Source organism: Mustela nivalis, assembly GCF_964662115.1.
Source record: "Mustela nivalis genome assembly, chromosome: 13".
NCBI lineage: Eukaryota > Metazoa > Chordata > Mammalia > Carnivora > Mustelidae > Mustela > Mustela nivalis.
In genome coordinates this window covers 62474609-62483500 of record NC_139032.1, presented here as the reverse complement: position 1 = coordinate 62483500, position 8892 = coordinate 62474609, and the positions used below count along the sequence as shown (strand labels likewise).

The following is an 8892-nucleotide window of genomic DNA, read 5'->3' as shown; positions in this document are numbered from 1 at the left end:
TTTCTTTTTCCTTGTTGTCATCTTATCCCATTTGTTCTTTTCATTAAAACCTCGTCGTTGCCTGCCTTTTGGCAGAGACATTCTAGCTTTGCATATTCTAAGTAGGTGATATTATCTAGTGCTGTTTCTTACATACTTAAATACTGCATAAATTTATCACCTCTAAGCAACTGGGCCAGTATTGTTGTCTTCTTATTTTTTTAGACTCCTACTGTCTTAGTATCTTAGTCAGTTCCGGATACTATAAGAAATTACCACAGCCCTGGTGGCTTCAACAGCATTTATTTCTCACAGTTCTGGAGGCTGGGAAGTCCAAAGTCAGGGTGCCGGCAGATCTGGCATCTGGTGAGGACCCGCTTCCTGATTTGTAGACGGCTGTCTTCTCATTGTAGCCTCACCTGGCAGGGGGCAGAGAGAGAGAGGCAAGTTGTGCGCCATCTCTTCTTGTTAGAGCACTATTCCCATTCATGAGGGTGGAACTTCTCCCAATACTATCACATTGAGGGTTAGGATTTCAACATATGCATGGGGTGGGGGGTGGACATAAACATTCAGTCCCTAACTCTTTGGCTTGATGTTGACATTGTCTCTCGGCTTACAAAGGTGATTTGACTAGATGAGACTTCATTGGCTGGCTTCTCGAGATATTTACGAGGCCTGTGAATTTAAGGCCTGGTTGCCTGTTGGGTCTATTATTAAAGTGATTTTTTTAATCGGTTGATAGCAAGGATTCTCAACATGATTTCATGCATCCTAAAATTATAGCAATAATAATAACAGCAATAATAATAAATTTGAGTATTTATTATATGCTTGACCTTGTGCTAAATGTTTTGCTTTCATCATCTCATTTAATCCTGCTCAAATAACAATCGGCAACCCCTTTATCATATGACAACCCCAACCCGGACACTAAGGGACAGCGTGTGATTCAAACTAAGGTCTTCTAACTCCAAAGGCTGTGTGTCTGCTCTATTTCTTGTTAGCACCATGTGACCCGCACTGCTTTTCAATAACGCTGACAATTTGCCTGAACTCACCCTCTCTGATCTTTGACTTCATTAGTGGCTTTCTGTTTATTCTGTCTTGCCATATAAAACTTTTCAGCATTTCTTCCAAGCGTGTAAAACAAAAACCCAGTGGGAATTTTATAGCAAGAACTAGGATAAAAATTCAGGTCACATCACCATTCAAATTATATTTGAAAGTCCAAACAATGTGTTGACTACCTCGGGCTTAAAATCATTTCTGAATTTTTCTGTTAGGAACTTGCATTTCCTTTCTATGTTTCCCTGTGCTGCTTGGCATGTATGCGCCCAAAGATTCGGTTGACCATAGGAAGAAAGCTTCTCATCATTGTGTTAAGGAACTTTGTTGGCACCTTACAAGCAAAAGAGAACAGGACAAGCGCCTGGCTCAGCGCATGCGCCGCAGCCCTGGACCTGAACCAGCAGAGAGCGCTCGCAGGAGCCCCGTGGAGAGGAGCGGTTGATGGAGGACTGCGCGGAGGAAGTCTCCCAGGCTGAGGCCACACCGCCCTCTGCACCCATCCCTAGGTGCTCCTCTAGACCAGGGCAGCCCCCCCGCCAGCCCCAGCCTGGACTCTTGCACAGAGAAGACTTTTCTGGCCCCTCTTCCGTCGCGCTGGCTTCTCCTATCATCTCTGAATCCCATCCTTCTGGTAGGTCCTCCTTCCAGCCTGTCAGTGTGATAATGGATTTCTGGAATCCAGGACTTCAGACAGGACTCCCATTTTTGTTTCATCTTAAAAATTGTAAAGCATATTTCAACATTTTCACGGGGATTTTACTTAGAACCTTCAATAGGTCCAAAGATGTTGTTTAGAAGCATAGAAAAATCCTCCCTACAGGTTTATCCTGAGCAATTAACAGGTTATGGATTCATTTATGCTTAAAAAAAAAAAAAAGATTAGCTAAAGAATAAACTGCTTTCCTCTGTCACAGTCCCTCAGGTGTCTCTCCTTTGGGGGCCTCTTAAGGTGACCGTGAAGCAATATTTAGGTATTTCTGGGTTGTCTTGGCATGAGACCATCTGCTAGCCAAAATGTTGCTCATATTTTAAGACCCCCCCCCCTTCTTCTGGCGCTTAGTATAGCTAAAAACGACCTTTGTATTTTTTTTTCTCCTCCTCTTTGCAAATCTCAGATTAAGTAGGGGTTTATCCTCCACCACTCATCCTCCTAAGTCTCTGTCATTTTTTATTTTCAGCTCTGTTTCAGAGCTTCTTGCATCTGTGTCCCAAAGCTTTTTATACTGTGTGTTCATCGGAGAGACCCCGGGGCAGTTATATTGATTTCTTTAGATGTTATAAGAAGAGTTCGGGCAAAAAGAGTCACTATCTACTGATCTTTAGCCTTTGTTTCTTGGATCTCTCCCCCAACCTCTTCTCTCTGTCTCTGTCTCTCTCTCTCTCTCTCACCAACTCTGCTAGACCACGCTGACCACCATCACTCCGTGTACTCCTGGCTCTTCCAGCTGAAGGGTAAAGTGTTTCTCTTTTCCCCTTAATGGAAGAGAGACATTCGCCTTCTCTCAAGTCCTTCAACCCACCAGGCTCCTTCCTGCCTCAGGATCTTTGCACATTCTGCCTGGAACATCCTGCCCTCCATCTCCACACACTCATTCCCCCCCCCCCCCCCCGCTCCTCCTCTGGCTCCTCTCTGTTCCCATCCTGCAGGTCTGTGCTTTCAGACCACTTCCTGGGACAGGCTTTTCTGATTTGAACTCCCCTCCTTTGGTGGAAATTACATGTTCTATGGCATTCTCAAGCACACCACTCTGTTGGTCTCCTTCAGACCACCTATCACATTTCCAATTATATGCATAGTTGTGTTTGTTTCTCTCATACCCTGCCCTCCACTCTGCCTCTGAGCCCCATGAAGGCAGGGACGTGTTTGTCATTGTAACTACACACCCATCCCAAGGCATGAAAAAGCACACAGTCAATATTTAATCGGATGCGTGAATGAACCACCAAATGCTGAATATTTGAGGAATATTTTCCTAGAAGGCAGGAGAAAACAACAAACTTGAAACTGCAGTACTGGAAGAGCTCAGATAATTCTCTGTCTTAATTTTACTGACCGTGTGAACCCAACCAGCTTCGCTGTGTGGTCACATGGAAGAAACTAGTGCTGGGGTGACCCACCGTCCCGGTTTGCTCCTGGCCACCTGGCTGGAGCACACCAAGTCCCACATCTCAAGCCAACCCAGGATGGTTGATGACCCTCCCTAGCACAGACCTCCTCTTAACCCCACCTGGAATAAGAGAATAACAAGTTTTTCTGAGCTCTGAACGTTTTCTTTCGGCACCAAGACTGATTATTTTTTGTGGACTTTCTGGCTGTATGAAAATCTCTGAATGCAACAATGTATTTTGGCTGGAAACCTGCCCTGGGGCTACGTTCTTGTTTGGGTTGGTGTATTACCAGTGTGTACGTACTCAGGAACCATACGTTTTGCTTTCTCCGGGAGTGGCTTTTGCTAACTATGGCGTATTTTGTTTCTATTGAGCTGTACAGGATGGCATTTTTCTTCTTCCATATGTTGTTAAAATCTTTTCTTTCCATGCGGACTTCAGGAATTTTCAGCCACTAATTATCTAGGGTTACTTTTTGTGGATGTCCTTGAGTTGTTCCTACTGTAGTTCTTTGGGAACCGTATTACAAGAATTTTCTTTGTGCTCTTCCTGTTTCCTCTTTCACTTCCTTCAAGTTCACCTGTACCCTGGGGAACATCCCTCCTCTGCCAGTCCTCAGGGCTCTCTCTTGTGTGAAAGCCCAGCTTACGGAATTCCTTGGCTCTAGCTGCCTTTTCCCTCTTTTCTGTGAACCTAATTTTTCTTCCTGTTGGCTGGTAATAATTTCCAGTTTGCTGGTTATTGTTTCTAATGTCCTTTTTATAATTCCTTGAAGCTTGTGATTATAAAAGGGGCTGATCCAAAATCTTCCTGTTTCTAAATTTCTGAGACACTTTTTGGAAACCATTTCTTTTCTCTAGCCTTCCTGTCCGCTTCTATTTTATTCCATCTTATCACAGTGATTACTAATAATACCATCTAGAGGTGTCTCCTTTCATTTAGTTACCTTTTTTTTTTCTTTCCTGAATTAATTTATTAACTAGTCTACTATTTTCTTTCTTAAGGCGTTTGCCTGCCTTGTAACTCAGCGACCCTCATGACTCCTCCTCTGCTTTGAATTTTAATAACATTCTATTTTTGGAAAGGGAAAAAAAAACAGACAAATGTGAATGCAGAGGCTTGTAATTCATTCTAACCATTTCTTTCCATTTTTGCCATAGAGAACTGAGAACTGAGGCTGAGGCCATGCAATGCCACCACCCAGGAGGTCCTATGTTCTCTGGATTTTAGATCAGGGCTTTCAGGACTGTCCTCACCCTTGTGAATCAAGACCAATAAAGTGACATGACATGTTATGATAGGATAGGATAGGATGATATGATACAGAGTATCCAGGACTTGGAAGAAAATAATTCTATGGGTGATTTTCTGAAAGTCAGTAAATAAGAGCTACCTGTGGTAAGGGTAAAAGAGAAGCACTTGGCTCCCCAAAGGACTGTCCTTAACTCACAAATAACTCAATCTGGAAATCATAATAACCAAAATAACCTGCAGGCACAACAGACTCAGCAATTTGGTGAGGCCGCAGGTTTCCTCCGTGAAACAGGCCAAACACTATATTCATTGACCTCGAGACACAGATACACGTTCAGGAAATCTTCCATAATGGAAACATATTGGAAGGACACAGCAAGAGCAGCTCTCAGCCTCCCTCCCTCCTCTCCCCCCTCCCCCCTCCCTCCTCCCCACTACAGTGTCTGCTTTCTTTGGGTCTCTCCTGTTTGACTTTTCTAAGCAGGTGCCATCCAATGGGGCTGGTGATCAGGATCCAAGGAGGAGTTTCTCTGCTAGGCAGCCTTCAGCTCCAGCTGGTCCAATCAAAACAGCAGAACTTGTTCTGCTCAAAGCATAAAGCTTTGCAAGCCATAAAAAAAATTGCGAAGAGGTTACTTTTCTCAGAAGGGAACTACATAACTGACGCCTTGGAAACTGTGCAAGGAAAAGTAAGAGTGGGAACAGCTGATAAAACAAACAAGCAAACTGGAAATTTGTGACCAAGGTAGGAAGAAAGGAGGTAGGAAGAGGCCTTCAGAGTTTTTCCTATGACACTTACTGCCACCTTTTGCCTCTGTGCCTTTTGTTTTGATGCATGAGGTTGAAGTCAATACTTGGGGTGCCTGAGTGGCTCAGTGGGTTAAAGCCTCTGCCTTCAGCTCAGGTCGTGATCCCGGGGTCCTGGGATCGAGCCCCACATCGGGCTCTCTGCTCAGCAGGGAGCCTGCTTCCTCCTCTCCCTCTACCTGCCTTCCTGCCTACTTGTGACCTCTCTCTCTGTCAAATAAATAAATAAAATATTTAAAAAAAAAAAAGAAAGTCAATATTTGACTGTTTCCCCTACGAAAATGGCTATTTCATTGGCTTTGATTTAATATCTATTACTCGAAATACCACTGGCTTCTTTTGCCGTCTTGTTGTACCCAAATGTTACTTATCCTCTAAAGCCCAGTCCCAAGCCTAATGCCAGTCCATCACGAGCCTCCCTCGGGACCCCATGACCATGCTGCCCTCCCAACTCTCTGCGTTCTAGTTTACAGCGACCCTCATCTCTGCCCACACCAGATTGTGGGTCTTCCCCTACACGGCTCCTCTCAACTTCTAACCATGAACCTCGTTTTCGGACCCTTTCCTCACTTCCCCAATATCCACTAGCGCCCCCTCTAGAACCGAGGAGGACCTTACTGCAGGCAGAATAACAATTCATAGGTTACCTCACTTGGCGAAAGAGAATGGAGGTTTCAGAGACAATTCGGGTTCTAATAGCTGGCCACAGACAGGGAGATTATCCTGGTGGGCCCAGACTAACCACATGAGTGCTTAAAAGTAAAAGAAGAGGCAGAGGAGAGGGTGGGCGTGATGGAATGTTACTCAGCCGGCCATCGGCCATCGCAGGCCTTGAAAACGAGCTGAGAAATGCAGGCAGCCCCCCAACACTGGGAAAGGCAAGGAAATGGATTCTCCCCTGGAGAGTCTGGAAAGAACACAGCTCTGCCAACACCTTGATCTTAGCCCAGTGAGACCTGTGTCTGACTCTTGAATTACAGCACCATAAAACAATACACAGGTGTTGTTTTAAACCACCCGGTTTGTAGTGATTTCTTACTGAGGCCATAGAAAGCAAATACGAAGCCCAACTAATATTTGTGTAATTAACCAATTATAGTCATTGTTTAATCATTTTTTAATTTCTTTTTTTTTAAGATTTTATTTATTTATTTGACAGAGAGAGATCACAAGCAGGCAGAGAGGCAGGCAGAGAGAGAGGAGGAAGCAGGCTCCCTGCTGAGCAGAGAGCCCTATGCGGGCCTCGGTCCCAGGACCCTGAGATCATGACCTGAGCCGAAGGCAGCGGCTTAACCCACTGAGCCACCCAGGTGCCCCATTTTTTAATTTCTAAAGCAGAATTACATCAACTCAAATTGCACAGGATCTCACACTTAGAAGACTTCTCTTTGTTTATGGAGATGAGCAGAAATATAAATCTTCTTTCTTTTCATTAAAACACGCATTCAGGGGCACCTGAATGACCCAGTCGGTTAAGCGGCTGCCTTTGGCTCAGATCATGATCCCAGGGTCCTGGGATTGAGCCCCACATCAGGCTCCCTGCTTGGGGGAGAGCCTGCTTCCTCCTCTCACTCTGCCTGCCTCTCCCCCTGCTCATGGATGCTCTCTCTATCTCTCTCAAATAAACCAAATCTTTAAAAATAAATAAATAAAATAGGGGCACCTGGGTGGCTCAGTGGGTTAAGCCTCTGCCTTCAGCTCAGGTCATGATCTCAGGATCCTGGGATCAAGTACCACATCCGGCTCTCTGCTCAGGGGGGAGCCTGCTTCCTCCTCTCTCTGCCTACCTCTCTGCCTACTTGTGATCTCTGTCAAATGAATAGACAAAATCTTTAAAAAATAATAAATAAATGAATAAAATAAAAATAAAACACGCATTCAAAACCATATATATATTTTTATATGTTTAAGCAAAGAGGAAGGTCATATGTGACCTCACCAAGATGCAACCGCTTTCATTCTGTCTTCCTTTCCATCCCCAATCGGAGGCACATGTGATTTTACACTGAAATCACAGCAGTCATAGCAGAAATAGGATGGCATATTCTCTTACACTTGGTATTTTACAATAAATTTATCTCATAATTCGATGTGGTCCTCATCATTGTGAGTATAATCATTACCTTGTGTTCCTTTAAGTTGGAATGCCAGAGTTTCCTTCCTTTCCTAGTCCATTGACCATAGGATTTTCTTCGGGTCTTTTTTCCTTACACTCAGAGAAAATACTGGAATTCATTTTTGTCTTCCTTTAGCCTTTGGTTCTGTTGAGCTATCTGCACAGCTCGCTTTCCCAGTGGAGACACCTGGAAGAAAGGGTCTCCTTGGTAGGGATTTCTCTCGAGGGCTATCTCTAGGGAGATGCCAGGAAGGCCATCAGAGGTTGACCATCTTCACAACCGTTCTTGTCAGCATTTGGGGCATCTCATAGCTGTGTGTGTTGTGACTGCTTCGTTCGCCAGTCAGGGTTAGCCTCCACTTGTTATTTCATTCCTTATATTTTTATTGCGCAAAAGACACTTCTGGCCTTTGTTCATTTACCTGTAGGAAGAACTTGATTGTTTTCTTATAAATACCACTTTAGAAAATGTAATTCTTAACTTTTCATCAAAAGTATCTGCCTGTGTTCGGTCATCTGGCTTGCTCCTTAATTTTCTCTGTGGAGGGTTGGCTTTGTTTGTTTGTACAATTTTTTAGGAAAACCCAACCAAACCAAAATGAATGAAATTGGTTCTCTGACAAAATGAAACTGGTTCTCTGTTATCTGAACTCTATGAAGCAAGCTAGGTGATTCCAAATAAATGGGAACATTTGAAGTGGGGTATTATATGAATAACCTATAATGCTGGCTTTCAATTTTAATCTGATAACTTATTATATAATTTATACCATTAATAGCAATTTATTATTTTTGACAAAATTCCTGTAGCTTATTTAATTTTCTTTTATTTCCCAACAAAGCTATCATTGGAAAATGAGCAAAAAGCTCAAAATTAAATCGATTCAGGAAAAACTTACCTCTACTTCTGTCTGACAGCATTTTTTTTTCTGACTATAAAAACAGTGAATGTTTACTTTACAAAAATTAAAAATGACAGAAAGGAATTTAAAAATAAATTTATTTCAACTTTGATCTCTCATCATCCAGAAATAACTCGTGCTCCACTGAGGTGCCTTCTTTTTCGATCTTTTTTGCCAAATGTGTGTGCGGCTGTATCAAATTTTAATAAATTCTTGATTAGACCATTCTGCATCATATTATTTCATGACCTGATTTTTTTTTTCCTGGTGAGCATTTTCCTGTATCATTAAATACTTCTGAACCAACCATATAACTGACTAACAGTATCTCCGGGCTAATTAGGCTCTACCTTAGAAGCCGTCCGAACTCCTGAAGGAAGTCTTCACATTCCTGAGTAGAAGGATGAGTTTCTGCCCCCGGTCCTGAGATCCAGTTCATGGAGGCTCCTGGGAGCAGCGGCCAACAGAAACAGTCACCTTGTGTGTGAGAACCAGAGCTCTCCTTGTGGAGAGGCCGCCCCATCCACCTCCTACAAGGCCTGGCACACTGTGTTCTAAGGCGCTACTTATTTTTAGAAGATGTTTTCCTCTTGTTTCTGCAGCTGTTTCTAATCACAAGCTTTGGGCACTCCATCCCAAAGAAACGCTGGCAGA

The 8892-nt window shown here is 43.4% G+C and overlaps 1 long non-coding RNA gene across 1 annotated transcript; it reads right to left on the bottom strand.

The window, feature by feature from the left end:
* Positions 1 to 296: 296 nt before the first annotated feature.
* On the bottom strand, positions 297 to 8690 carry LOC309847180. The gene is made up of 3 exons (XR_014302361.1): positions 8589 to 8690; positions 7344 to 7758; positions 297 to 398 (listed from the first exon to the last, which is right to left on the bottom strand). It is a non-coding gene; the product is annotated as an uncharacterized lncRNA (long non-coding RNA).
* Positions 8691 to 8892: the final 202 nt, after the last annotated feature.